Source organism: Crocuta crocuta, unplaced genomic scaffold (assembly GCF_008692635.1).
Source record: "Crocuta crocuta isolate KB4526 unplaced genomic scaffold, BGI_CrCroc_1.0 scaffold128, whole genome shotgun sequence".
Lineage (NCBI taxonomy): Eukaryota > Metazoa > Chordata > Mammalia > Carnivora > Hyaenidae > Crocuta > Crocuta crocuta.
The window spans coordinates 1,310,934-1,336,767 of record NW_027532232.1 but is presented as its reverse complement, the minus strand read 5'-3'; positions in this window follow the sequence as shown (position 1 = coordinate 1,336,767).

Below are 25,834 nucleotides of genomic sequence, written 5' to 3'. Positions count from 1 at the left end.
TGATAACTTAGCAGGCTCAGTACTCGGGCAGATATATCTCACGGATTCTGCCGTGCTTTGATATTTCTTTATTTAGCACTTGCTCAACACATACTTAGGCAAACACTTAGGATCCCTTAGAACTATTGTCAGGTACCCCGTGGGGAAATGCTCCCCGAACCTCCTGTCAGATGCAGCTACAGAGGATGATCTGATGGGAGACTCCTCTGGGACAGAGCTTGGAGGATGAGCTGTCTAACCAGGAGCCCACTCCCCTACCAGGGAGAGAGGCCACATACACTGGGGGCGGCGACTGCACGTTGTTTTCCCTTATATCCAACAGGGAAATATTTTCTGTAGCCAGAGATCCTTTTTTCCTTTCTACCCTGTTTCCCAGGAGTGTTCAGGTGGCTAAATGTATATTTTAAGTGTACGGTGTTACATAAGTAGAACATATATCTGCTCATAAACGATGAAGAATGTATCGCCCAGAAATCCAGGAGCCGGAACTGGATGAGACTTGGGTATTTGTCCCTTTGAGGAGATGGTGAATGCATTTCTGAGCAGGCATAGCATAGTTGTGGTACATTCCTGGAACTGTCTGAGGTTGTGAGTGTAAGTGTATGTATTGCCTATGTTGGGAATTAGAGGTTTCCACACCTAGTTCCCCGGTGTGTGGCGTGCAATGGGGAGGCTTCCCACACCACCAAGTAATTCTCACCACCAGCTGGATGTCCTACAATTCAACTCAACTCTCACAGTATCCACCCAAAGATAGTGTCAGATTGCACAGGTTAGAGGTCGATCCTGCACAATGGCCTCTCGCCACCGCCTGACTTCAGATACAAGTCCTGAGTCCAGCTCATCACCTGTGATTCTCACTTACTGAGTATAGATTGGATGTTCCAACAACCCCTTTCTTGGGTTTGATTACTTTGCCAGAGTAGCTCACATAACTCAGAGAAGCATTTTACTTACGAGATTACCTGTTTATCATAAAAGGACAGAACTCAGAAACAGCCAGGCAGAGGTGTGGGGAAGGGGTGAAGAGCTTCCCTCTCTGAGCAGGACACTCTTCTGGCAGCTCCATGCATCCACCAAGCCAGAAGCTCTCCCAACCCTGTGTTTTGGGGTTTGTATGGAGGCTTCAATGCATAGACATGACTGATTAAATCATTAGCCATCGGTAACTGATTTGACCTCCAAACCCTCTCCCCTGCCCACCCATCCTTAGATGCTTTTGTTTTTTTACATTTATTTATTTTTTGAGAGACAGAGAGAGACAGCATGAACAGGGGAGGGCCAAAGAGAGAGTCACATAATTGGAAGCAGGCTCCAAGCTCTAAGTTGTCAGCACAGAGCCCCACACGGGGCTCAAACCCACGAACTGCAAGATCATGACCTGAGCTGAAGTCAGAGGCTTAACCGCCTGAGCCACCCAGGCGTCCCCCTTATATGCTTTCCAAAGCCCACCTCATTAGCCTAAGCACAATTGTGGTTGGAAGGGCCTGATTATGAAAAACAAGGTGCCTATTTCATCTTTATGGTTCAGGAACTGAGGACAAGAGAGCAAATAATAGAACAAAACATGATGCCATTGCTCTTATTGCTCAGGGAAGCACAAGAGTTTGGAGAGCTGTGGGCCAGGAGCTGTAGATGAAGAGCCAGTATACATGAGAAATATATTTGGGTCATCTGAATGACCAAACATATGGTTCTTATAAATCACAATATTACAGGGATCCAGGAGGTGAAACCTAGCAGATATCCATTGTTTCTCCCCTTTCTCCATCCCTTCTTCATCCTGGTATAAAACCCTCTCTTCCTTTCTCTAACTGCCTGGCCCCAATTTGATGGTACTGACAGTTACAAACCCCTGTTACGTGCCACAGAAGTAATGTCGACTGGCCAAAAGGATTCTACAGACGCTTGTCCAGAGACGAAGGCTGGACTCACAGAGGCCCGGACCCCTCTGCACGGAGTGACCTTCATTCTGGGAAGTCACTGATGGGTACTGGGTGCTGAAGCCCTAGGAGCCCACGGCAAGGTCTCTCCCACATGAGTTGAACTTGCAAGAAGGAAGTCTGCTGATAGAGTCTCTTATACCCTTGATGACTTTGTCATACTAACCTAAGCAGGAAGCAGAACAAGAAAAGCTCATTTCAGACAAGGCCACGTCCAGTGGAGGACTGAATCCAATCCGCGGCATCTGGCGACCCAGCAGCGTAGTAAACATGGGCGATGAACCCTGTTTGAGGGTATCTAGAAGTTCCTGAAGCTCCCATACGGCTCTGAAAAGAGCCGTAGTGTCCTCAAAAATCACTGGCTTTGTTGGACTGGAGTCTTTAGGTGTACCCCCAAATCGGGCTCCTGTTAAAAGCGGTTTATTTTAGAGGTGATTTCAGGAAGTAAAGTGAAGAAGTGGGAAGTAAGAATAGAAAAAGGATGAAACGTATCAGTAAAGAGCAAGTTACTGCTATGGATGGGGGGGGTGGAGGTGGGGGCCAATCTTACCAGAACCCTCTGAGAGACTGTGTCCAGCACAACAGACAGCAGAGAATCTGAATGCTTATCCGCCAACTCTTCTCTGTCTTTAATTGAGGGTTAAATTAACTCTCTCCTTAGCATTAACTTCCACTGCGCATTCAGCTGGCCCACAAGCTTGTTCATGCAGCCAGAATGTGCTCTCATATAGAGAAACACAGAAACTATCAGAAAGAGAGAGAGAGAGAAAGAGGAAGGAAGGAAGGAAGGCAGGAAGGAAGGCAGGAAGGAAGGAAGGAAGGAAGGGAATGAGGGAAGGGAAGGGAAGGGAAGGGAAGGAAAAAGAAAGAAAGAAGGAAGGAAGGAAGAAGAAATCATCTACGGGAGGCCCCCAGGGTGGGCCCAGGGGCTGCGTGCAGGACACCAAGAAAGTCTGCTGCAATTTGTCTCCACTCTTGGGGAATAGAGCTCTAATTATTTTATCTATTTGATTCAGAAAACTAAAGACTAATCAAAATGACAAAATAAGCCAATTCCTGGAAACCACTTCGTGTCACCCCAGCCAAACACAAATAAGTGTTAAGTACAAATACTTAGTTTAAGAGTAGTTTGTTAGAGCCAAGCTTTAAAAAAAAAAAGAAGAAGAAGAAGAAGAAGGAAAAGAAAATATCCCCAGTGACATATACAGGACACGTGCGGCAGTGATTCGAAGTTACCTGGTCAATGGGAAGAACCAAATACGTGATTTAGGGTTAGGATTGTAAGGCTTGAGTGAAGACTACAGTTTTAAAAATGAATCAGACAGATTCTAGATACAAAAAATACAGCCACCGAAAGAAAAAAATGAAGAACTATATCTTTTTTATGTCAGATGTAAAGAAATGCATATACCTGTTACAAACACACAAAAATAACTTTAAATACACTGCAGTACTGGACCCACATCCTTAAAATGCTGAGGGAAAAGTTATTGAACAAGAACGGATTGCACATTTGGCTAAATTATTCATCTGTATGGTGGCAGAATAAAGATAAATTTAGATTCACAAGGGCCTTAAAATTTACTCTCATACCTTCTTCGCAAGATGCCTGAAGGTGTACTCCAGCAAAACGAAGGAGAAAACAAAGAAAGCGGAGACTGAACTCCCTAGCAACAGCCATTAAAGGAAGATCTTGGCTCACAGCCATGCACAGACCTGGGGAGCAACGAGTTCACATTAAAGCAGAAGGCAAAGGGCTCCCCTATCAGTAGAAAAGGGGAAACAACATGGTATAGAGAGAAAGCTTGGAAAGAGACGACATCCCAGAGACAATGGGGAACATCACAGATGTGAAACCATCATGGGTTCAGGGAACTTGCAATACTTCAGAAGTGGAGGTAATGAGATGAGTCTGGAGAGGTGACAGAGCCAGATGACGCAGGACGGTGTGGCATGCATAGGGGACTGTGAGCCTCCGCGGTCCACCTGCTACTCACCCAAGAATATAACAGACCCCGCCAGTACTCCCACCTCGCTTCTCCATCTCTTTGAGGGGTTTTGACAGGATTTGTGTGGGCGTGTGTTTGTATTTACTTATTCGTTTGTTTAATTTTAATTCCAGTGCAGTTAACGTGCACCGTTAGAGTAGTTTCAGGTGTACAATATGGTGATTCAGCCGTACATTGCTCAGTGCTCATCTGAAGTGTCCACTTAATCCCCTCCACCTGTTTCACCCATCCTCCCACCCACCCCCCTCTGGCAACCGTCAGTTTGTTCTCTATAGTTAAGAGTCTGTTTTTTGGCTTGTCTCCTTCCTTTGTTCATTTGTTTTGTTTCTTAAATTCCACAAATGAGCAAGACCATTTGGTATTTGCCATTCTCTGACTAACTTATTTCACTTAGCATTATACCTTCTAGGTCTATCCATGTTGCAAATGGCAAGATTTCATTCTTTTTTTATGGCTGAGTAATCTCTCTCTCTCCCTCTCTCTCTCTGTGTGTGTGTGTGTGTGTACCACATCTTTATCCATTCATAAGTCGATGGACACTTGGGTTGTTTCCATATTTTGATTTCACACCAACCCATATTCAAATGGCCATAGCCACCAGGGGCAAATTTGAAATAATCAGGTGTCATCTAGGATGATGTTTTTGTGCCCTTTTTTCTTCAGTGGTTGGATCAACCATCTACAATCTAGGATTCTTGCTTTCATTCTCTCCCCAACCAAAAGGTACTGTAATAAAGATTCTAAACTTAATTATCCATCACTTAAGAGTGCTGTAAATGGATGTGTTATCATTATAAGCCTTTTTTTTTTTAAATTGTGAAGTGAAAAGCTTTGCTTTCTGTTTAGTGAGCTTCCTGTTAACAATAAGCCAATAGTGATCCAATCAAGTAACTTTTTTCGAAACTTACACGATATTATCATCATATAAAAATAAACCAGGGGTGCCTGGGTGGCTCAGTTGGTTAAGCTGAGATCAGGTCATGATCTCACAGTTCATGGGTTCAGGCCCGCGTCAGGCTCTGTGCTAACAGCCTGCTCAGAGCCTGGAGCCTGCTTCGGATTCTGTGTCTCCCTCTGTCTCTGACTCTTCCCTGCTCGTGCTGTCTCTATCTCTCTCTCAAAAATAAATAAAACATTAAAAAAAAAAACAATAAACCAGAAATGATGCCTCCTAGGGTTTAAAAATAATTGCCCTAAAATGATAAAATCATACTTTCAAAGTTAGTAACATTTTAAAAACCTTGTAATCACTTAATTAAGAGAAATAATAATTGTATAGTGAACACAGTTAAATATGTTCAAAATAATAGCAATATGATTATGCTATGCTTAAAAGACAAGTTAAAATTAAATATTTTTTAAAAATAGAATACTTTGGCTTACTTTTCCCAGCACTTTTACCCTGGCTAAGGTTATACAATGATAAAACACCTGAAGACCACTACCTTTCCATCTACAGTAATTCCAGCATTATTATTATTATCATTTATACTTTTCTTCAGCCTAGATTTCACTATGGTAAGTCCACATAGAAATTTTTTTTCAATCAGTCTAGGTAACACCCTCTGATAAGAATAGAAGCAAGTAACATGAACAATGGATGTTGCAGTACTTACTTAATAACAAGAGATACACTTACCTGCTTGGGTAGACAAGACAACATGTTAGAACAGTTCTAAAGCTTTACTCTGCATTTAGCCCATAATAGCTAAAAGTAGTCACTCAAGTTGGTGGATTTAGCCATGTTAGCCTTTTTACTAGATACAAGTAATGACACTTAAATGTCCACTTAAGAAGCCAGAGAAACATCGAAGATCCCTACAAAACAAATAACTTCTTTTCCGATGCAATAAATACTAAACTCATGGCACTTAAATGGAATGCTTCTATTAATATAAATGTAAAATGTTTATAAACATGCCCTGGACACTGTAAAGTGCTATTATACAAAAGTATTAGAAATGTCATAAGGTGGGGAAATGAAGATCAGGGTCAAATCTTAATCCCAAGGAACACAGTACCCTTATCCCTTGGCAGAAGCAATTATAATTCAGTAAAAATAAGATAATGTCAAGGGATTGCTAGATTCCTGGGGACCTATATTGAATTTATGATCTATCACTTGTGAATTCCTCTTGTTCAGGTATCTGCATGTATTGCTTCCAAACAGTGTGTTGGTTTTCTTCATGTGATTTTTCCATAGGACTTTTAGTTTTCCCATTAGTCTTCAATCTCTTGTTGTAGACCATACGTAGAGGGACCATATAATTTATCACCCAAATGAGGACACTTTTGAGAAGAAAGGAGGTGCTATCAGACATAAACATATCCTGAGGAATCTGGGACACAGTTACCCTAACTGTAAGGAAGAATGGTATTACTTCCGCGTTAGGAACTTCTGCAGCTGTCTTGTATTGAGGTTTGAATTTTTAGGCATTAACCACCTGAAACATGCTAAGCATCTTTCTTTTAGCTTTGCGAGATATTTCACAACCTTTTAAAATTATGTATTTAGGGGCGCCTGGGTGGTTTAGTCGGTTAAGCGTCCGACTTTCGCTTAGGTCTTGATCTCGCGGTTCGTGGGTTCGAGCCCCGCGTCGGGTTCTGTGCTGACTGCCAGCTCAGAGCCTGGAGCCTATTTCAGAGTCTGTATCTCCCTCTCTCTCTGACCCTCCCCTGCTCACGCTGTCTCTCTCTCTCTCTCTCCTAGAAATAAAAAATAAAATAAAATAAAATAAAATAATATATTTAAAGAATCTGAGATTTATTTAGACCTACATATACTATATTTTCCCAACTTTCTTTGGGATCAGTCAAGACAAGTAAATTATCAAGGATTATATATGGCACCAAAAGCCATTCATTATTACAAATATTTAACTTCATCAATTCAAAACTTTATCAACAAGCATTACGTTTATTAGAGTCAGGTCATCACCAAACTATAGTATATTGTAGGAGAGGAAAATAAAAGTCAAAAACATACAATCTACACAAGTTGATAATACTATCCTAGAAATATATACAAATAATTGGTAAAAGTCATCCGCAAGAAGAATTACCAGAGGAGGGAAGGTTTAAGCTGAGTCTCAAAAGAGAAGTTTATTAATTGGAATACGACATTTCAATTCTTAGGTGTACAGGCATAGGCGAATTCAGAAGTGTGTCATGTTAACGTAAGGAGATCTAAGATTACATCAATATGACCTAATATAGCTTTCCATGGAACTGAAAAGTAAGTGGAAACTCAACCATGAAAGGCATTGGGCAAGGCTGATGAGGAGGATACATAAGGAAGATTAAGTTCTAAAGACAGTGGAAAAGTGAGAATTACATTTAGTTAAAATTGACCTTGACAATCTCTTATCTTGTCCATAGAGTACAGTATTTATTTTTTAAAAGTATAATCCTATCTGATGTTCTTGTGCACAGTGAGGTTTGAGAACCACTAAATTTCCTACAGGAAGGATCAAGTGAAACTGGCATGCAAATTATCTGATCTTTCAAATCTTTCTACTTTGTTTTTAAGTTTATTTATTTATTTTGAGGAAAGAGAGAGAGACAGCATGAATAGGGGAAGGGCAGAGAGAGAAGGAGAGACAGAATCCCAAGCAGGCTCCACACTGCCAGCACAGAGCCCGATATGGGGCTCGAATTCACCAACCTTAACATCATGACCGAAGCGGAAGTCGGGAGAGTCAGATGCTTAACTGACAGAGCCACCCAGGTGCTCCCCAAATCTTTCTACTTTTAAGATAACTATAAAATCTCTAGGATGAATGGAAGGTAGGGAACAGTTCTCTGCTTGTTTGCTTAGAAGGGTTATCACATTCTGTTTTAAGAAAAAGCCTCTATAACCATAATTCATGCTAATTTGATTAGATGATGTGACTTCATTGTGTTGATTAGATTCATTTGATACAGACTATACATTCCATATAGACTATGTTTCAATAAACTAACTATAAACCCAGAATCTATAATTTACCATAAGTTAAATTAAATTTGTCTTTCAAAGAGGAACAATTTATATGGCAAACTTTAATTTAAACAAATTTAAGTTTTTGGGGAATAAACTTAAATTATGAATAACTTGGGGCGCCTGGGTGGCTTAGTCGGTTAAGCGTCCGACTTTCGCTTAGGTCATGATCTCGCGGTTCGTGGGTTCGAGCCCCGCGTCGGGCTCTGTGCTGACTGCCAGCTCAGAGCCTGGAGCCTGTTTCAGTCTGTGACTCCCTCTCTCTCTGACCCTCCCCTGCTCACGCTGTCTCTCTCTCTCTCTCCTAGAAATAAATAAAACATTAAAAAAAAAAATTAAAAAAAAAAATTATGAATAACTTCTAGATTAAATTATTCTCATGCAAACGCAAAATTTTAATTAAAAATTGGCATTGAAACCTGTACATGAAAAACATGCTGTTAGCAGTTAGTCACCAGTTAGTTGAAAACATGTATTTCTTTGTTTAAAAATTTTCTGTAATGCATTTTTTCACTAATTCAGCCTATGTCTTTCTCTCAAACTTCCCCTACTCCCCCTGTGATGTTAATTTAAGTAGGTGATATTTTAAGGTTGTATAGCCTTCTCCATTTCCAATTAAGAATGATTTTAAGCACATCAAGTGAAAAATAAAGCAGAGACTGCAAAACTGAGTTAAGATGTATAAGATTGCTGATAAGGTATGAACACAAATAAATAGATTACCATGCTGTGGCTTTTTAAAAAGGACTTACTTTAAATGATAGATCACTCATATCCTGGGTATTGCAAAGATGGGCCAAAATCTACCAAAAGACACTTTTAGTTTTTAAAATTACCTAAAATGTATTTAAACTACTAATACAGAATATGATATGAATTAGAAGCAGACAGTTTCAAATGAGGAATACAGAGATAAGGTGTTAGCATAAATTATCTATTCTGTCTATATTATTTAGTTTTATCTTGGTGCTTTTAAATTAATTGTACTGAGCTAATGGAACTATGAAATTAACCTTATAAAAAAAAAAACTTGAGTCCAGAGTGAGTAAATATTTATTGAATGCCTACCATTTAATGATGCAAGACAAGGCATTATGCAGAGGGAATATCTTTATACATGCATTCAAGATAATAATGTGAGATATTTTTTTAAAGAAACATTCCAGTATATTCCACTGGAGGGCTTCATGTTTTAATTTAGTGTTTCTATATATCCCACCTTGCTCTACAAAAGGGTTTAAAGTTACCACCATTTGAGGGTACTTTATGGCATATATGAACATAATACCATAAGCCAGTATATATCATATAAACTCCATAAGCATCATACAAACAAAAATACTATTGGATTCTGAAGAGAACAAACTACTTCTGTCTTTGATCATCAGAGAAATCTTTAAGGATTTAGTGCTTTTTGAGTCTGACTTCAAAGGACAAATAAGATTTCAAATGAAGGGAGTTGCAAAAAAAAAAACAGCATATTTCAGATTTTAGAAATGGCTTACTTAAAGGAAACAGGGCAGGCCACCCCATGATGCATTTGAATGCAGTGAATGCAGCTGCCTTTTGTTGATGGTTGATTAATTTGTTGGTTGGTTGAGAGAGGGGGAAAAGATGGTCCCTTCATTAGTTTTCCAAGCACTGAGTTCATGTAAGGGAAATGATGAGATTAGAAGAAGTAGTGTAGAGAAGATAGGCTTAAAAACCAGACAGACTGGGATTGGTATCAGAACAGGTTACTTAACCTCTGAGAACCTCTTTTCATGTGTGTGTGTGTGTGTGTGTGTGTGTGTGTGCGTGCATGTGTGTTCTAAAATGAGATTAATACTTGTCTACTACCAAAACTTAAATAAAACAGCATATGTAGAACATCTAGCCCACAGTTCTGATGTGATTTTTTACTATTGGAAAGAAACAGGATAATGAAAGTCTTTGAATGTTAATAAAAATAACGGTGAGTGCTTACAGTGTGCCAAACTCAGTTTGAAGCATTTGACAAGCATTAACAAGCAGAGACTGAGGGAGTAGATTCCCCAAGGTCACAGAGCTACAGCCAGGGTTTGGACCCCAAAACCAGCACAAGCCCAGTTGTGACAGTGAAGGCTCTGGAGTCAGGTGCCTGCATGTGAATCCTCCTGACTTCAACACTTTCTAGCTGTGTGACATTGCCAAGTAATGACCTTTCTGTGGCCTCAATTTCTTCTTCATGTAGGAAATTGAGTAACTCCTTCATAAGGGTAAGTCTGTGTTACAGTAAAACTCTATTTATCAAAACAAACAGTGGCTGGACTTGCCCTNCAGAGTTGACTGACCCCTGGTCTAACCAACGACAAGGTGGGTGACATTTTGAAAACCATTTAACTAACTTTTCTAACTTCACTTTCCCCTTCTGTTATTTCAACGTCAAAGCACTATTGTGAGGATAAAATTAAATGAAGTGTGTAGAAATGCTTTGTAAATTCAAACTACTATAGACTTTAGATTTTATAGTATCAAGTCTGCAAAATATAAATTGCACTAATGGAAGATGTCTTCCATTTCTACTGAAGAGTCATCGATCCTGATGTCCCAGTGTCTTAGAATCTCAGAAATCAATGATGTTTGAAGTGTTTCCTTCTTAAAATTTACAGGATCTATGACTAGTCTCGAAAACTTCCAGTAGTTTATTTTTGATCTTTCATAACAACCTGTTCTTCCTACTCTGTATTCTTATGGGCATTATATTCTGAAACTCATAAAGTAGAGAGAGTGTCCATTGACATGAAGTTAGTGATACATGCTGAAAAGAAATCAATTACGAGAAACATTTGTCCATCATATTTAGCAATATACTGATTCGGTTCATTCTTTCAACAAATATTGATTGGGAATCTACTATAAAGCAAAGAACACCAATGTCCTCGAGATACAAAAATGAATAAGATGAAGACCCTAGTTCATATGAATAGACCAGTTACATGAACTATATACTGTTTCACAGTATGAAATTCTTCTACCTTGAATGGTTCAGTAAGCAAGCAATCTTTGAGCTGAACATGGAAAGATTTTGCTAAGTAGAGAATATATGTGTGTGAGTCATGAAATGACATGTCAGAAATAGCATTCATTCGTACACTATCTTTTTAACTTTCATCATGTCTACATACCACGTTCCATTGTTTACTTCATTTATTTAATTTCTCTTTAAATCAACACATAGTTTCAAGTTTAAATTTATTTACAAAGATAACCAGTTCTTTTGTACCAGTTATGTTTCCCAGATACAAAAATTAAAATTAAAAAATAGCAATAAATTTAAACATATTAATTCTTTTACCTTTAACATTATTTTCTTGACCACCAGTGATATGCATTGCACACTTTGGGTAACATATGTTACTTTGGGTAACAGCATTTGGAGGAGTGGTGAATTCAGCCAGGGATTTGAAATTACCTAATAAAATCACAGAATGTTTAGCCTAGAAGGAATCTAAGAAGCCATGTAATCTAATTGCCTACATTTTACTGAGGCCAAGGGAGAAAGTATTTTACCCAAGATGGCAAAGATAAATCTTGAATTGAGACCTTACAACTTCTAATCTAATGTTCTTTCCAGTGCTCGATGGATGGCATTAGATTTAACTTTCAATACTTAATGACTCTGATAAATAAATGTATAGATCTCCAATTTTAGCATGAGTCATCTAGAAACTTGCTTGAAAAAAATGCATTCAAGATGCCTTGTTCTTTGGTAATGACATGAATAACTGGGAAAAAGGCTAATGAGATTTCTAATTTCACTCGATACCACCGTTAGCCTAATGCCCAAAGATAAAAGAGTGAATAATGACCCTTCTAAATAAACATGGCAAACACAAGATGTGTTCATCTCTGCTTTGAACACTCCAGCAAAATAACAGTGGAAGATTTTTAAAAAAACAAACAAAAAGCATAGCCTCTCTCCCCCCTCCCCCCCCCCCAAAAAAAATGAAGGGAAATAACAGTAGATGGAAGGTAGCAATTAAATTATGTGACAAGGAAAATCAGGGAATAAGGAGATACTGAATTAGCAAGGATGGCTGAAGTGCCAACAAACCAGGGCGTGGGAAAACCAAAAGCAGAGATTGAGGGCTCCTGGCACACCGGAACTGAGGGACAGGCTTTGAAATGGAAGTGAAAGCAAAAGGATCAGTTAAGGGTCTGTATAAAGAGCCATTAGACCCTACTATCTCCTCCCAATCCACATAGCCAAACAATTGGCCCTACTTGGGTGACTAAATCACCCACAAGTCCCTGGACTTCGTACCCCAGCTATAGCAAATGGCCATGCTTAAATGAGGAGGTTAAATAAAAGTGAGTCTTGTGGATGGAGAAACCCCCTTCTTCCCCTTACTCTCAGGACAGCCTAAGCTAGCGATGAGGGGATTCCTTTCGGATCAAAGTAACCCGGACCAAAGAAAGAACCTGTAAGTACTGACACTTGAATATCCCTTAACCAAATGAACTTTCCCCAGGCAATTGTCCTGAAGTGAAATTGAACAATCCCCCCTCCCCCAGCAAAAAGTGCCTCCTGCGCTCAGACTGGCTTTGTAATGACTCTATTTTAAATATGCATGGACAAAGGACCAGCAGACACACCCACGGTAGCTTTAGCATAAAGAACAGTGACAAAAATAGAAAAATAATTTGAAGTTTAGAGATAAAGGAACTAGAAGAACTTCAGCAAAATTGCATTTAATGATTTCCAAGAGATAGAAGGTAATTGCTTTCATTAAACAAAATCAAGTTACCAGAAACCAAAAAATAAAGAACATTTAAAAATCAAGAAAATTGGAAATTATAGAGTAGGGAAAATATTTTTTTAATCAATGAAATGTTGGGAGTTAAATAGAGGTAATAACCCCCCAAAAGGCAGAAACAAAAGACATATTAATAGGAACTAGGAACAGGAGAGAAAATGTTTTAAAAAGTGAATTTCCCTAGTGAGATTTGTATAGGAATTGATCTATTTTAATTATAACAGGGAAATTTCCCCAAGTACCTCCTTGGGTATTTTCCATTCAGATCATATATGTTTGCATTAGACTTGCTCCAAATTGGGTTATCAGATCTTTTTGTTGAGAACAGAATATTTTAAATGTTTAAAATAGTCAAGTGTCAACTTAATCATATGCGCACAGTCTCCTTTTATATATGTCACCGTCGTCATATCCCTGCTTCATCAACTTCAGCCCATTTGGCTCTCATTGCTTTAAGAAGCCCACCATGCTGCTTATTTGGAAACCTTATTTCCAGATATGTGCTTCAACAAGCTCGCTGTGGGGGGATAGAGGGGAGTAGAGAACAAGGTTGAAGCTAGAAGGGTGTGGGGCGAGGCGTAAGTAAGAGCTATCTCATCAAATGAGCAAAGTCTTCTAAGGTGATCTTGTGTAGAAACAGTTTCTACAACAATTCCCTAATATCATGGCCACCTGTACAAGTCAAGGGTTTGATCACTGTCAGAGGAAACTGAGAAGGAAAGCCGGCAAGAGCAGATAAAAAAGGGCCAGCCAGATGTCCGAGGCCGGATACTCCCCTTGCATGCTTTTGGCTTCTGTAATCTTGCTTGCCTCTTGCATCAGCCAAGTGCCCACATAGCACAACCAATAATGCCCTCCCCACCCCCACTCCGTCCAGCCAGTAGAATGTTTCCAAGTACCTGGAAGCTAGCCAGGCATAAAGGAGGCCCACACCGGGGCTCAGCCTTTGGAAGTGATTCTGCTGGGCTGGCACCAGTGCAAAATAGTCTTTTCTGATTCTCTGAGTGCATGTCACTTGTCTCTTCCTGGGCACCAAGAATTTGCTGTAATAAAACCAGAGCTAGACATCAGTAAAAGCAGTAAAGACAGATTTTATTCAGGAACTGTTGCAATAAGGGAAGAGAGAGCACAGTATAGAATGGGACTCAGTTCCAAATACAGGGTTGACAAATGGGAATCTAGTGAAGGAACAAATTGGGGGGCAGATTCTTGCTACAATTGCTCAATAGGATTCTTGCCAAAGGCAGCCCAGGGTGATCAGGTATGACGTGGGGGGATGGGGATGAGGAATTTGATTTGATGCTGAAGGTGAGGTGGGAATTCTGACTAAAGTGACTTAGCCAGATTCTTGCTAAAACTGAATTCCGCAGGATAGAGATGGAAGAGATGGTAGATAGAGATGGAAGTCTAAGGTCAGGCCTACTCAGAGAGACCTGACTAAAGTTTGGTCAAGGACAAATTCTTTGTCATCATCTTAAAACATAATTGGTGGTCACTACACTTAGAGCTTTCCCAGATCATTTTAGAAACTGATGCGAGCACTTGGCATTCCAGCCAGCTAAAACCAATAAGGAGAAGCATGAAGCTTCCCCAGCCTAACTGTCTACCTCCCACCCTGACACTCACTATGGTGAACTTTCCTGTGTTTTCCATCTAATCTCCAAAACTGAGATGTATGTATGTACTCAGAAGTGCTGTAGTGGAGAACCTAAGAACTCAGACTTGAAGCCAGAGGGTATGGGCTCCGATTTTGACCCTGCCACTTGCTAGCCATGTAATCTTGAGAAAATTACCTCATCTCCTTCTAACTCGGTTTTTCCATTTGTAAAATGGAGATACTCATTGCACACGACCTCACAGAGTTGTGAGGATTCAAGATTTTTTATGTAAAGGGGGCACCTGAATGGCTCAGTCTGTTAAGCGTCCGACTTCAGCTCTGGTCATGGTCTCATGGTCCGTGGGTTCGAGCCCCGCGTCGGGCTCTGTGCTGACAGCTCAGAGCCTGGAGCCTGTTTCAGATTCTGTATCTCCCTCTCTCTCTGCCCCTCCCCTACTCATGCTGTCTCTCTCTCTCAGAAATAAATAAACATTAAAAAAAAAAAGATTTTGTATGTAAAGAGCTTTGGACAGTGCCCGGTACATAGTAAAGGGTCTATACTTGTTAGCCATTACTATCACGTTTTCTTGATGTTCGTTGTTCTCCTGGAGAACATAGGATCCATCAGTCCTTTATTCGCCATTTTAGGACAAGAATATGGAGGAGTGGCCCCCCCTGCTTTCATCATAAGATGTCTCCACCCATCTGCTCCTTTGAACCCAAACTTGCTCTTTCCAAAGCACATAATTCTTTCCTATTTCTCTAGATTAAACCAATGCTATATTATAAAATAACAAATAATCCCATATAATCTTACAAACTAAATCTTTCCATCAGTGAAAGAAGTCAGTTATTCTAGGTCCTTGGAAAACCAGAAACAGTGTTTTTAATCGGTACTATATCTTGATTACTGTTTTAAAAATATAACAGTGTGATTTATCAAAAAAATAAAACTCAAAGGTTCTTAATGAGAAGCAAATCCCTTGCCCCAGGTGCTAATCCTCTAACTTCTTCCCAGGAGACCAACATTTTTGACTCTTAATATCTTTCTCCCTGTAGTTATCTTACTCTGCATAATATGTTTATGTTAGTATCTTTTATTTTTTCCTTTTTATGAATTACCCATTGCTTTTCTGCTGAGGGTGAAGACATAATTCATTCACATTATATCCATCTCCCTCTCCCCATCTGCCTAGCATAGTGGCATCATTCTTTAAGTGAAATCAATAAACCATGGTTACATTACTATAAGTATGTACTATTGTTTATTGATTATTTTTCCCTTTTTGTGAGACCCTCTGTTCCCCTGGAATTTCAAAGTGATTCTTTATCACTGCTTCACTATTTGTCTTTCCCCTGTTTGAAAATATTTCCAAGTACTTGCTCACAGCACATACTCTTTCGAGGACAAGTAACTCTCAGTAGTTTCTGTCTTAATTGCAACATTCTCTCACGTTTCCATCTCCTTCGATTTCTGAATTGTTCCGGAGGGCAGAGGTAACTGTGCTAAGTTTTGCGATTCATCCGTTTCAGTTCTATCCGGGTGCTATCACTGCTTCCTCAGTGCACCCAGGCCACGGTGCTTTGACCACTTCTGACCTACGATCATTCACATCCCGTGGCCAAGGTTCACGACTGAGCAGCAGGAAAAGCATAGGCTTAAGGTGCTTAAATCTACCACTTACTGAATATGTGATCTCAGGCTATGCCTTGGTCCTTTCGTTTGCCACTGTACGTTAAGAAATGCATTAGAGAATTCTTCAAGAAATACACATATCCTTACTGAGCGCATAACACGTCCCTGGGCACTAGTCTAAGCTCTTTACATGCATTTTTCTCATTTAGTCTTCACACCAATTCAGGAAGTAGATGGTTGTATAATCCTCATTTTACATCTAAGGGATTTGAGGCATATGGAGGTTAAGGAAAGTGCCTCAGGTCATACAGAGACATGAAGAGGAGCTAGGATTCATCCTGAAGAGTCTGACTTCCCAGACCAGACTCTCACCTCTTACAGCATGCTTCCCCTTAGTACAAAAATGCCTCTTGACAAACTGTTCCCCATGATAATAAACCATACGTCTTCTCATATGCATTCCAGGATTTATCTGTGAAGGATGGTCAGTCTAATGGAACATTCTGTTACAAAACGGATCGGCTGTAACTACTCTCAAGGCAGAGCCGGCAGCCAGCAAAGCGGAGCAGTGAATAGAGTGAGTGACTGAGTACCTTCCACTCAGCAGATGCGGCCCCATAGGCCGAGAGCTTCGGGGAGCCTGCTGGCCTCCATTATCCCATTAGCCAACCCCCCCATCATGCAGAAAGTTCACGGCGCCAGAAAGCCCGACACTTCAGCTTTCTACATAGGCCTCTCATTACCAAGAAGCAAGCCTATCCTTCTTAACCTACTTCCTTGGCTTATTGAAAAGATTACCTGAGAGTGTGAGTCCTACAATCACTTGCGGTCAGAATCACTCACAAACCATCTCAAGTGGACAAATTTATAACATACACACACATCTATATTCCTGGGTCTCAGGTCTAGAGATTCAGAGTAGATAGGTCCAGGTGATGGGGTTCTGGGGTGATGGTGGGGTGGTCCAGAGCCGATTGCCAAGAAAGAATTCTTGAAGACATCTTTGGTGGCAAAAGGCAATTTTATTAAAGCGCGGGGACAGGAGCCGTGGGCAGGAAGAGCTGCCCTGGGGTTGTGACGGGTGACTGTATACTTTCAGGTTGGGAGAGGGTCAGGGATAAAGTCTGTAAGGTATTTTGGAAGCGAGGTTTCTAGGACCTTGAGGGCCTTAGGTGTTGTTAGGAAACACCATTTGTTACCGTTTAGTAAAACCTCAGTCAGAGACTCTTCAGATGTATATCAGGGGCCCTAAGCTGGGAGAATGATGGCCAGCATATATCTTGGGGGAGCTGAGATAAAGGAAATTTCCAAAGGAATTTTTTTACGTTAAAGTAGACTTAGAAGACCCTTGGGTGAAGGGGTGGTTAGGATAATGTCAAACCAAGATTCCCTCAAGGCAGCTGAGCTTCTAGAGGGAGGTCACTCTGCCGGCTTCAAGGACCTGTCAATGGGCTGCAGACAGTAAGGGAATTTAATTTTTCTTTTTTTTTAATTAAAAAAATTGTAATGTTTTATTTATTTCTGAGAGAGAGAGACACAGTGTGAGCAGGGGAGGATCAGATAGAGAAGGAGACACAGAATCTGAAGCAGGCTCCAGGCTCTGAGCTGGCAGTCAGCACAGAGCCCGACGCGGGGCTCGAACTCACGAACCGTGAGATCCTGACCTGAGCCGAAGTCGGACGCTTAACTGACTGAGACAAGACACCCAGGCGCCCCGGGAATTTAATTTTTTTCATCTGCCGTAGTTTCCCACATCACCATGGCAAGCACTTAAACCCCTTTCCTTTGTTCTTGGGGAGCCAGGAGCATCCAAGGAATATCACAGGAATCCCAGCTGGGCGGGATGCCGTTAGCCTGTGCTGTGCCCTCAGCTTTGCCCTCAGCACCCCCACACCCTGCTTCGCTTCTGCTCTCATGGAGCCTCGCAGTCAGCTGGCCTTGTTCTTGCTTCTTTCTTTGCATCTCAGGATTCCTGTCCAACTGTTAACCTATATATTTCCGACTGAGATCATCACCACGCTAAAACCACAAGTTTATTTCTCTGCAGATATTTCATTGACCTCTGGTATTTGCTTTTTAAAATGATCTTTGTTTCCTTAGATCTTTTTCCTTCTGTCAATTTTCCATATTAATTCCCATGGAAATATCCCCAGTTCTCATTGTCTACTGTTCACTTCGCCCAGACCTTCGCCTTGGCTCCTCTGCTCCTCCTACTTTCTGATTCACCATCACATTTTTTAAAATCTTTATTTATTCTTGAGAGAGACAGAAATAGAGGGTGAATGCGGGAGGGGCAAAGAGGAAGACACAGAATCCGAAGCCGACTCCAGGCTCCAGCTGTCAGCACAGAGCCCGACACAGGGCTTGAACTCACGAACCACGAGATCATGACCTGAGCCAAAGTCGATGCTTAACCGACTGAGCCACCCAGGCACCCCTCACGGTCACATTTAAGTTGCCTTGTCCCTTTGCATATGCTGGACCCTTGCAGAGGGACCTGGACAGCAAATGGCCATAGACATGTGTTTATTGAGTGGGGGGGCGGGGAGGATTAGGAGAATTCCAAAAAAGAGTTAAAGTCACCTAGTTATCTGATCCCCTGCCGCTTGCTTCTGGGCACCAGGCGGGCTGTGCTTTCTCAGCAGGAAGCTGGCAAATTGCAGAGAATGGCAGGAGGCTGTACGAGAGCAAGAGAGGCCACGGGACCAGAGCACAGGTAGAAAAGATGTCATTATCAAAAGATTGATACCTTGTACTCGAAGACTAGAGAAAGGACTGACAAGAATAGATGGGGAGACAGAGAGAGATCTATTGACCCAGGTTAAGAGTGGTTAAGGGGCTTCTGCCAGCCTGTCAGGAAGTAGGAAATCCATGACCTTGAAAGGAAGATTATTTGCTGTGCTGGAAGCGATGCAGGATTAGGTGTTTGAAATAAAATTCGTCATTTGTAAAAGAAGCCGGGTCCTGATGAAGCTCAAACTGGCAGGATGTGCGGAAAGAGTGAACTAGAGAGAGGCCTTTCGTGCTGGGTGGGCATATATTTGGTTTTCCCCAAGGAATAGCCGAGGCAGGAGGCTTCCTGATTTGACTTCAAATTGCACTGTTGATTCAGTAATATAATTTCAATCCTTTAATTTCGGATGTTTACCCGTTTGTATATGTTTTAAGTAAAGTAAAAGTACTTGATCACTGCATACCCAATTGATGTAACTCCAAGTTGGCCAGGACTGCTTATTTGATTTATCAAATACCTAACACCTTATTTTCACCTGGAGGACATCTCCGCAGGACAGGAAACACCAGTACTGGCTGGTGGGGGGAGGGGCAGGGAAGACAGGGAAGGACTATGGCTAAGATGCATTATTTCCTATTTTAAATGTAACAGAACAAAAGCCGCAGCTGAACAGAAATACCACAACATAAAACCATGCTGAGCCCCAACCTGGAATGCCGTCTGCCTTGCCTGGCAAACTTTTACCCACTCTTCACTTATGCCTCAAAGCCACTTGGTAATAAACGATTTCATGGACTCTCTGGGCATTTCTATCTATTTTTTCTATGCTACCACAATAGTTCAAACTGACGATAGACAGTACCCTGCTCATCATGATGCATTTTAAGTAATTGGGTACATCTACCTCTCCATTGCATTTTGGGTTCCTCCCAGAAATTGGGTTTTATTCCCCTTCCTGGTCTCTTCAGGGGCGACGTGGTGACAGACAGGGAAGGGAAAGCTTACAAATGAGCAGTGGGAAACATACTAGGAGTAAATATTTCCATAAAATATTTTAATGATGTATAAGCATGAGACCCTACCCAGTGCTCTGTCGGCTCTGGGATAGTCTGAAATTCTAGCTCTGAGATTAAATAGACTCAAAATCCAGTGGCAAGATAAGGTAGAGGAGATTTGTCACGACTCTCAGAATCTTGTCAGTGTGTTAAATATCCACTGTATAGAGGTTAAGAGCTCTGGATTTTGAGTCAGACACCATGGAATTTACTAGCTAGGGGGCCCTAGGCAAGTCACTCCTTCTCGAAGCTCATCCCCTAATCTGAATGATGGGGAATTTAAAGAAGTTAAGGAAATAGACACAGTCCTTGGTACTCAATAAAAATTATTGTCATTATAGTTATTATAATCCAACCAGATTTGTATAATAAATAAAAACACTGTCCTGGAAAAATAAACTATCCCTCACTAGCCATGCGTTATGAATGTCAGAAAATCTTGTGTAAAATTCAGAAGTAGGGACAAGGTACTAAGCCAAAGCTATCTGTGTATCTCTGATATGCAGGGATGTCCACGTGTCTGTGCACACACACACACACACACACACAGAGGCATGAGTGAAATTGGTGGGGAAACACTGTGGGTAAACAATAATTGCCAAGTCATCATGTACCTTATAGAATAGAATAAATGGCTTTTCTGAATTTTATAGGCTGCAGTCTGTTCCCATAACATTCACATATTGAAGCCCTAACCCCCATTGTGACTTATATTTCAGGATGGAGTCCTGAAGGAGCTAGTTAAGGTTAAATGAGGTCCTGTGGGTTGGGCTTGAATCCAGTCGGACTGGTATCCTTATTGGAAGAAAAAGAGATACGAGGAAGGCAGGCACAAAGAATAAAAGGCCATGTGAGGTCACAGCAAGAAGATAGTTGTTTGCAGACTGAAAAGGGAGACCTCGCCAGAAACTGTCCCGGCTGGCACCTTGATCTTGTACTACTTGGTCTCCAGGACTGTGAGAAAATATATTTCTGTTGTATAAGCCACCCCATCTGAGGTACGTTGTTACAGCAGCCAGAACAAACTAATACACTGAATAAGAGTACTCTTTGGTCTCTCACAAAAATCTCTCTCTCTGGAAGCAGGGCTTTGGAGCCCATGTAGTCTGATCCTTCATTCCCACTGGATTCTACCACCTCTTGCTGTATATCCAAGTTTTCCTCCTACCCGGGCCTGGAGAGGAAGCTCCCACATCAAAGGTCTTCTCAGTGCTTGTCTGGGAGCAAATATTTATGGTGGTTTCTTTTTATCTGTTTAAGAAAAAAAAAACTTTCTAAGGACACAGGTTTAGTGGATGTGAAGCCATGGTTCCAATCCAAAGATGCCAACTCTGATGTCTGGACTTTGTCTAGAACAGCTTCCTCCCAGCATTTCCCCCACGTGGCACATGGGACGTGGTCAGCGTTTGGCTGGACGAGTAACTGAACATTGAATAGTGTGTCAGCTTGTCTTATTCACGCTAATTGATTCGTGTATGGCACTTACCGGACAGGAGGAACGATAAAGCTAACCGCCCCCCCCAAAAACAAACAGAAAGGCAACTAGCAGATAAATTTGCACAAAGTCACCAAAAAGGAAAAATAAAATGATCAGAGGCCTGCACTGAAGTCTTTACATCTGCTAATGAAATTTTCAGCGTTACCTTCCTAATGCTGGATTCAAATACACAGATGTACTTTTTATTTTTATCTCTTTTTTAGTAGGTTCAGTCTCTACTTTCTCCCTTACCTTTGGAAAAAAGCATCTGTTTGGGGTTTCTCCTGTTCCCAAGGCTATAGCTGGAGCGTGGAATTAGCTGATGCGTGGAAGGTGCTTGCACCTCACTCGCCTCACCCCCAGGGCTATTAAGTCTGCTGCTGACTGAGCTGAGGAAGCAGCCAGGAGGAGCAGGAGCCGGCTGTCTCCAGTTCTGTTTCAGTCAAGAAGTGGGGGGGTGGGGGAGAGAACTAGGTCTGACCCACCTGCCTATTTCCTTTTCTAAAATACACAGAAAACTCGCTTTTTTCCCCAAAGCTTTAAGTTGGAACACAGAGGGAATACAAGTCATGAATGGCTTCACATCTTTAGAATACTTTACCTTCCTGGAGACTTGCATTGATTAATTCATTATTCTCTTTATCAGTTTAGGTAGCAATAAACCTAAATAACATTTCAGTCACTGCATTGTCATACATTGTATAAAACTTGAGATGGGCTTCCCCCTCCAACACCCCCACACAGCTAAAAGTTCAACAGCTAAACCCACAAAAACACCTCAATGGCAGGCATCCATCACTCCCTAATTTTCATTTCCTGAATATTTGAGGAGAGAGGAGGGAAGACATAATGACTTCCTCTTATATTGGACTTTTCATAGGTTATTTTTGTCCATTTTTTTAAAGACAGGGTTTTTTTCAGAATTTCTGTTCCCAACATTTGCTTTCTACAGTTTCTGATAGCTTGGCCCACACTCAGATCTTCTCCCATTAATAATAATAATAATAATAATAATAATAATAATAATAAGATTATGGATGCCTGAGTGGCTCAGTCAGTTAAGCTACCAACTCTTGATTTTGGCTCAGGTCATGATCTCACAGTTCATGAGTTTGAGCCCTGTATTGGGCTCTGTGCTGAAGCGCGGAGCCTGCTTGGAATTCTCTCTATCCCTCCCTGTCCCTCCCAGGCTCGCTCTCTCTCAAAATAAGTAACATAAACTTAAAAAAAATTAAAAAAATAAAAAATAAGTGAGAATAGAGGCGGAAATTTGGGATAATGTTCGGTAACTTAATTCTTTAATATTACCAATTTAGTAAAGCTTTTAAGAATCTAAAAGAAAAATGGTCTTTTCACAGACCTATACATTCCAGAAAAAAATGATTCGAACTACTACAAATGGAATCTTAGATCTGCTTGTAAATTTGATAAAGAATATTTTAAGGGGTCATAGTTGATATTTAAGCCTTAATTAGGAAAGAAGAGAGGACGGATAAATACTTTTGCCAAGAAATTACAACCAAATACAAAAATAAGACATTGAACCACAAATCATTTTTGGCAATCCACAATGTTGCAATATGAAAAAAAAGTGTTTCAAGAGAATCAAATGGGGAAAAAACAGAATTTAAAACTGAAAGTAGGGGGTGCCTAAGCAGCTTAGTCAGTTAAGCATCCAACTCTTGACTTCGGCTCAGGCCATGATCTCATAGTTCAAGCCCTGCATCGGGCTCTGTGCTGATGTCATGGAGCCTGCTTGAGATTCTCTGACTCCCTCTCTCTCTGCCCCTCCCAATTCATGCTTGCACTCTCTCTCTCTCTCTCTCTGTCCAAAATAAATAAGCATTAAAAAAGAAGATATAAATTTTTAAAAATCAATATTTCCTGTACTCATCTATAGATTCAATGCAATCCCTATCAGAATCCCAGCTGACATTTTCATAGAATTTGACGAACTGATTCTATAATACATGAGGAATTACAAGGGACACAGAACAGCCAAAATACTCTTTAAAAAGGAGAAAAAAGTAGGAGAACTCAGACTTTCTAATTTCAAAACTTACAACAAGCAACAGAAATCAAGACAGTATGGTACTGGCTCAAGGATAAATATATAGGACAATGAAATAGAATTGAATATCCTGAAATAAAGGCATGTGTCTGGGGTCAACTGATTTTCAACAAGTATATCTAGACCATTTAGAAGAAAGAATAGTCTTTTTAAAAAATGATGCTGGCATGAGTAGTAATCACATGCAAAGAAAAAAAAAGAAGAACTTGGATCCTTATGTCGTAACATAAACAAAAATTAACTCAAAATGGATCCAAGACCCAAATGTAGGTGCATAAGGTACAAAACTCTTAAGAATACAAGAGGAAGGTAAATCTCCATGACCTCACATTTGGCAAAGGACTTTCACACCTGACATTAAAAGAATGAGCAACAAGATGCATAGGAGTTAAAAANGATGAGCACTGGGTGTTATATGGAAACCAACTTGACAATAAACTATTTGTAAAAAAAAAAAAAAAAAAGACGAATGAGCAACAAAAGATAAAAACAGATCATTTGGACGTCTTCAAACTAAAAAACTGTGCTTTAAAGGACTCCATGAAGAGAGTGACAGCTCACAGAATGGGAGAAAACATTTGCACGTCATATATCTATAAGGGACTCATATCCATAATATGTAAAGAACTTACAACTGAACAAAAAAAGACAAATGAGCCTATTTTAAAGACAAGCAAAGGAGCTAATCAGATATCTCTCTAAGGAAGATATATAAATAACCAACAAGCACGTGGAAAGATGTTCAAAATCTTTAGTCATCAGGGAACCTCAAATCAAAACTATAATGAGATGCTGCATCACACCCACAAATACAGTTAGAATCAAAAAGACAGATAATAACAAGTGATGACAAACACCTAGAGAAATTGGAAACCTCATACACTGCTGGTGGGAACAGAAAATTGCACAGCTCCTTAGGAAACAATTTTGCAATTCCTCAAACAATTTAACCTAGAGTTCCCATATGACCCAGCATTTCCACTCCTAGGTATATATCCAAGAGAAATTAAAATATATCTGCATAAAAACATGTGCATGACTTATTGCATCAGCAGTATTCATAATGGCCAAAATGCAGGACTAACACAGGTATCCCTCAACTGACAATATAAAACGAAATGTAACATATCTATACAACAGAACATTGTTTGGCCATAAAAGACATACATGTACTGGTACATGCGACGACACCAGTGACCCTTGGAAACATTACTATAAGTGAAGTAAGCCAGTTGTAGAAGTCCACATATGAGGGGCGCCTGGGTGGCTTAGTCTTTTGGCTCAGGGACTTTCCCTTAGCTCATGATCTCGCGGTTCGTGGGTTCGAGCCCCGCGTCGGACTCTATGCTGACTGCCAGCTCAGAGCCTGGAGCCTGTTTCAGAGTCTGTGACTCCCTCTCTCTCTGACCCTCCCCTGCTCACGCTGTCTCTCTCTCTCTCTCCTAGAAATAAATAAAACATTTAAAAAAATTTAAAAAAGAAAGAAGTCCACATATGACATGATTCCATTCAGATGAAGAATGAAGAGGGCAGTCTTCAGAAAGACAGAAAGTAGTCGCGTAGGGCTCAGTGGTTGCTTGGGGCCGGGGGTCATGGGGAGAAACAAAAGTGAGTTAAAGAGTATGGGATTTCTTTGTGAGATAATGCAGTATTTTGTCTCTTAAAGATTTTGTTTGTTTATGTTTTAAGTCATCTCCACCTGCAGTGTAGGGTCCGAATGCACAACCCTGAGATCAAGACTAATATGCTCTACCAACTAAGCCAGTCAGGCGCCCTATGCTGATGCAATGTTCTAAAATTAACTGTAGTGATAGTTGTGCGTATCTGTGACTATATGAAAAACCACTGGAGTTGTACACCGTAAACGGGTAAATTGGATGGTGTGTGAATTATATCTCAATAAAGCTGTTTTTTAAAAATTTTAAGTACACCATATTGGTATTCTGAAAAGTAAAGAAAATTATACTGTAAAATGCCTGATACATTATGCAGTTTCATTTAATTTTTCATTGCGCCAGTATTTCAAGAATCACAGCACAATTATTTTTTCTAATCTTAAACCCGTCACCATCATCTTTGTGGCCCTTGGGCTTGCAGAGAAAAAGTATAAGTCCTTAGTTTGGAATTCAGCGCTCTTCACAATTTAGTTTTGCACTACTGTCAGAAAAAAAAAATTCTATTTAAAAAGTTATATGAGCACAAGTAAATAATTAAAACCATACTAAAGGTATACAGTGAAAAGTGTAAATCTCCTTTCTATTTCAAATTCCTAGTTTCCTTCCCTACTGGCAAACAGTTGCTAATTTCTTGTGTATCTTCTCAGAGATGTTTACTCTATCTCTGCACTCAGCCTATTGTGATCTCTCCATACATATTTCAACACCTACAATTGAGTGTCTTTATTATTAATGATGAGTTCATATGCATAAAAGTTAAATTTCCCCCTGAAACTACAATTATATGCTACACTTTTTAAAAATTCACCCATAGCACCAAAAATCCGGGAACTTCTACATTGTAGATAACCCAGTAAATATTTGTTGATTGGGAAGATT